Source organism: Budorcas taxicolor, chromosome 21, assembly GCF_023091745.1.
Source record: "Budorcas taxicolor isolate Tak-1 chromosome 21, Takin1.1, whole genome shotgun sequence".
Lineage (NCBI taxonomy): Eukaryota > Metazoa > Chordata > Mammalia > Artiodactyla > Bovidae > Budorcas > Budorcas taxicolor.
Genome location: NC_068930.1, coordinates 8,320,907 through 8,326,517, shown reverse-complemented (window position 1 = coordinate 8,326,517; position 5,611 = coordinate 8,320,907). Strand labels below are relative to the sequence as shown.

General features: G+C 51.4%; 1 non-coding gene across 1 annotated transcript; it reads left to right on the top strand.

Moving 5' to 3' along the window:
- The first annotated feature begins 2,687 nt into the window (after positions 1-2,687).
- On the top strand, positions 2,688-2,759 carry TRNAC-ACA (transfer RNA cysteine (anticodon ACA)). Its single transcript has one exon. It is a non-coding gene; the product is annotated as a tRNA-Cys (tRNA).
- The last annotated feature ends 2,852 nt before the right edge of the window (positions 2,760-5,611 follow it).

The window sequence follows — 5,611 nt, the reverse complement described above, 5'->3', positions numbered from 1 at the left end:
CCCATGAACCTGGGCCAGAGGCTCAGCTCCAAACGCGTCTTAGCCAGTGTTTCAGGCTCCCTCCCAGGGCCCCAGCTCGCCACTGCACAGGCCTGAGGAGCTGCTGTGAGGTGTGCTCCTGCCCAGACGCCACCCTGGGAACAGCCCCTGCTCTACTCTTCTGCCCAGAGCAGGGAGCTGCGCCATACCAGCCTGTGCCCCCGCTGCGGGCAGGGTGTCAGGGTGGAAGTCGACAAACCTCAAAACTAAAGCCAGCCTCCCTTCCCTACCCCTGACTGCCTCTCTGCCCTTCCGATGCCTCCCAGGAAGCCACAGGGAAGGCTCCCTCTGCCCTTTGCCCCCTGGTAGGAGCAGCCTGGGATGCAAGGAAGATGTGCGCTGTGCACCCCAGTGACGCTGAACGTTCAGAACCCAAGTGTGCATTGCAGCCAGAACATTTGTGTCCTCCCTAAGGCCACAGGCTTGGCCCTGACCTCCAATGTGATGGCGTTAGGGGTGGGCTTTTAGGAGGTGATTGGGTTAAGGTGAGGTCAGGAAGGTGAGACCCTCCAGATGGTATTAGAGCTCTTAGAAGGAGAGGAAGAGACCCCAGCACATTTGCTCTCTCCACCATGTGGGGACACGGTGGGAAGGCAGCTGTGTGCAAGCCAGGAATGGGCTCCCAATGGGAACCAAATCTGCTGGCACCTTGAGCTTGGGCTTCCGGCCCCCAGAACTGCAAGACATAACTGCCCTGTGTTTGAGCCCCCGTGTGTGATATTTCATCATGGCAGCCGAGCTGACTGAGACCTTGCACTGGGAGCCTCAAGGCTGCAAGGTGACTCCACGGGCAGGCGGTCACCATGGCATGTTGCCAAGTCAGATGTCAGCAATGTCAGGAAAACCCACGTATCTGATGGCCAGTGTTCTAAGACCTGAAAGGCACCAGGCATGCTGTTGACATGCCTGCTCCCAGGCGAGGGTTGGGTAGGGGCCCCCCAGCCTGCAGAGAGCTGCCAGCGCCCCCCAAGCACACTGCACAGAGCAAGGGCCTGCCGTGTCTACCGTCCCCTCCACACTCTCCCTCTCACTGACTGATTGGAGCTCAGAGGCCGAGTACACAGAGCCAGGCTGGAAGCCCGGCCAAGCCCTCCACACCAGTGACCCTGAGCGTGTCCATCTACCCGGTGTGTGCAGGAGTCTCCCAGGCTTGTCTGGACCCAGTTCTTAGACCACATGGAGGCTTCATTTTTCTCCCTCCTTAGGCAGGGCCACAGGACTCCTCTGAGCCCAAGAGCTATGAGGGAAGTGACATGGATCACTTCTGAGTCAAATCATTGAGTTGTTCATTCCATTGGTCTTTTTCATAATTTATTTGATAAATGCTCTGAAGTAAGGAATTGGCCCAGGTGTAAACCTGTGCCTAGATGAACCCAACTGGTCACTGAGGCTTCCTGGGGTTGCCATGTGTGCGCCAGGGCACACACCCACATGTGTACACTGACACTGCCTGAGGTTGCCATGTGTACACCAGTACACACACCCACACGTGTACACTGACACTGCCTGAGGTTGCCATGTGTGCGCCAGGGCACACACCCACACATGTACACTGACACTGCCTGAGGTTGCCATGTGTGCGCCAGGGCACACACCCACACGAGTACACTGACACTGCCTGAGGTTGCCATGTGGGCACTGGTACACCAGTTATAGGATGAAACCTAATGGGGACAGTCCGGATTTGACTACTGCTAGGTTGTGTTGGCTTAGACCTGCCTGGCTGGTCACGCCAGTCAGTACTTTTTAAATGCCTGAAAGCCTGGGAGAAATGGCCATGGGTGGGTGAAGACAGATGCCTCCACCGTAGCAGCAGTATCGTAGGTCCACAGGGCAGACTGGAGCGCTGCAAGCCCTTCTCTTGTGATCAGAATAGTCATGTCAGATCCCAGAGAGGACTGGTCCCTGACAGTGATGTGCTCAGGAGACGGACCCGCACCCATCCTTAGTTCACAAGTCACAGATGGAGCCCACTTTAACACAGATGCTCCAGGCCAGGGCTGATGGATTGACTCTGGGGTCCTTTCAAATTCATTTTTAATTGTGTGCCAGCAGGAACTTCTGGTCCCTGTATTCACAAAGGAACCTATGACCTCCAGAGCTTTAAGAACAAGTAGACCAAGAAGTTAATGCATTGTAGGGAAGAAGAATTTTCTGGTCAACTACGCAAATAAACAGAAAGACTTTTTTTTTGCCAAATGCTGCATAGACAGCCTATGCAAAGCCAACTCTAGTCATTTGATTGATATTATTGTTACTTTCCTTGTAATTCCTGGACCAAAAGCCTCCCTTGGTACCGCTTTTCCTGGCCAAATGGTGCTTTCTTCCAAATGCCTCGAGGTGCCTCTCAAATTTTGGAGGGTAGCCAATGCCACAACCCTGAGAAGACACTTAACATTTCCAGGCCTCCTAAGGGCTACAAAAGAGTAACTTATCACAATGTATCCATTTCTTTCCCACATTGTTTTGTGGATTTTTGTACTTTATTTTCTCTCTCACTTCTAAAAAGGATTTGAGATATCTGATTTTGTCAAGATAGAGAGTGTGAACAATCTGCTTGTCTTACCAATGTCAGTTCAGTATAATTTTCAAGGGGCCTGAGATACTCAAGAATCAGTTAATAGAATTGTCTAATTCTTGGAGACGCTTCCCTGGTGGCTCAGAGGGTAAAGTGTCTGCCTACAATGCAGGAGACCCGGGTTCAATCCCTGGGTAGGGAAGATGCCCTGGAGAAGAGAATGGCAACCCACTCCAGTACTCTTGCCTGGAAAATCCCATGGACTGAGAATTCATGGAGGGTTAACCAGAGAAAAGTCTCCATTTGCTTAACTGTCAGCAGCCTGAAATGCATGTATTTGCTCTCCACTGAGGAAACCAGCCTCTTGCCTGGAAAATCCCACAACGGAGGAGCCTGGTGGGCTGCAGTCCATGGGGTCATAAAGAGTCGGACACGACTGAGCGACTTCACTTTCACTTTTAACTTTCATGCATTGGAAAAGGAAATGGCAACCCACTCCGGTGTTCTTGCCTGGAGAATCCCAGGGACGGGGGAGCCTGTTGGGCTGCCGTCTACGGGGTCGCACAGAGTCGGACACGACTGAAGCGACTTAGCAGCAGCAGCAGCAGCAGCAGCAGCAGCAGCAGCAGCAGCAGTGGAAACCAGCAAGAGTTTCGGGAATTAATTCTCTCTTCAGATGGTTAGGGTTGTTTCTTCGGGCTTTGCTGCCTGTAGAGTCCCCATTCTAAGATTGCCTCCCCACTGGTGACAAGAGTTAGGACCATTTTGGTTTGTGATGGTTGGTGTTGCTGTGTTCTAAGTATATCTTTCATGTGAGTGTATTTTATTGTGATTCTCTTTTTGTTACAAAAGAATCTTTCCAAAATAACCTGATGAATATAGGAGTTTTGATTAAGGTTTTTCATTAAGGCTTTTTCCCCTGAGCTGACCCGAATTTCCTAAGTGGATGAGGCCAGAGCACGAGGGCCTGCAGGTGGTGCCCGGCTGGTTCCTGACCTGAGCACACTGGAACGTGGGCTAGAGATGGCTTTGAGAAGGATTCTTGGTTCCCCATGTTGAAGGCAGGGCTGCGCCAGCTTCCAGGGAAGGAGGCTGTGTTAGCTCTTCACCAGGGGAGTCTGCTTGGCCTTTCTTTTTAGGATGTGCTCAGTTCAGGAGCCCAGCTGGGTGCCACCTGCAGGCCCTCGTGCTCGGGCCTCACCCACTTAGGAAATTCGGATCAACTCAGGGAAAAAGCCTTAATGAAAAACCTTAATCAAAACTCCTAAATTCATCAGGTTATTTTGGAAAGACTCTTTTGTAACAGAAAGAGAATCACAATAAAACAGACTCACATAAAAGATATACTTAGAACACAGCAACACCAACTCCTTTCCCAGGAGTGCAAACGATCATGGTTCTGACAGCACCCTCTGTTGAGAGGGTTATCTACAAGTGCATGCCCTATACCCAATGTCTCCATCCCCAGCACTGCTAGAGGCACTCACAGAACCCTCTCGCCAAGAACAGGAGCCCAAACTGGTACTTGTCACTTTTCACCTGGATGTTCTGGCTGGACATCAGCTGTTGTCCAGGGGAGTATGGGCAGTGGGAGTCATTGAAGCCTCTTGATTCTAGCCTTTGGATCACAGGTGCCATCTGACCCGCTCCCCAGAGCCCTGCCCCAGTGCTGGGAGCAGAATCAGTGAAGACACAAAGAAGGGTTGGTCCAAAGGGTTAACTGACAGATGACTGAAGTCAGGAGCAGAGCGTGAGCCAGGAACATATAACCTGGTCAGATGGAGGCCCTCTCTCCAGCTGACAAGAGAGACCTGGGCATCCTCATGGTGGCCTTGTGGATGTTGGGTGGAAAGTCTTCTGTGAGAAAGGCCAGCAGCCAAATCAACAGGATCATTGCAACTACTTGCAATCCTTTGGGTAAAAGTCTATTGAGTGTTTATCTGGATCATCACCATCATAGAAACAGTCTTTAAAGATGAACGTTCTTGTGGAATAGATAAGGCAGATGCCCAGGGAAGCTCTGTGAGGTGCCCAGAACCAGGCCATATGCCCAAGCCTCACTCTTTCCTGTGCAAAGGACAGTGCTGTTCGCTCCATCAGTGTATTGACCCACATCTGGTTGGGACCACATCCTTGTTTTGAAGCATAGCAAATCCAGTGCCTTGTGCTTGAGCTACTTCTGTAGGCGGTCTGAAATGCTCCTGATGGGTCTCCTTGGACTTCAGGGGTATTGCTAACTTCGGAAGTAGACCATCTTAAGGAGGGATTAGATAGCGCTCTCTGACTTGCTATATCACTCTTGGTCCTCCATTACCAGGAATTTCAACAGCTCTCATTTCTTAAGGGTTACTGAGCCAGTGACTTCCTGAGCTGTCATCAGTCAGCCCCTGAGTGCCTGCTAAGAGCTGATGCACAGCTTGTAGGGGCTTGGGCTTCAGACTCATGCCAAGAAACCTGAGTTGGCCTAGCCTCAGTCCTTGCACACTCTCTGGATATCTGTGACACCCTATACTGGATAAATGTGAAGAGGTGAAGAGGTCCTCTGACTCCACATCTACTGTTTCTTGACTAGGAGACAATGATGTTTCACAGGACATAGAGTGAAGCCAAACTGGGAAGATCCCGAGGTGGCTGGGGTGTCTGTAGTGCAGAACCAGGCAAGGAGACAGCAGCTGAGAGCATCTGGGGAGCTGGCGTGGGAGCAGCACTCTACGTCAGGGGCAGCCCCTCACTCCTGCTCGGTGAAAAGTCAGGATTCGGTGGGAACTGCCTCCCAGGTGGGTCTTCCTTTCCACCTTCTCGATGACTTACATCCTAAGACACTTTATGTGACCAAATGAGTCTCTGCCTACACAGTCTCTGTCTAGAATGATGGGACGGTCTTTGGGTCGAATGGTGCCTCCACACATGTTTAGCGAATGCGCACATTGTGTAGAAGGGAATTAAAAATATGTAGGAGAAGGCAATGGCACCCCACTCCAGTACTCTTGCCTGGAAAATCCCATGGACGGAGGAGCCTGGGGTTGCTAAGAGTCGGGCACAACATAGCGACTT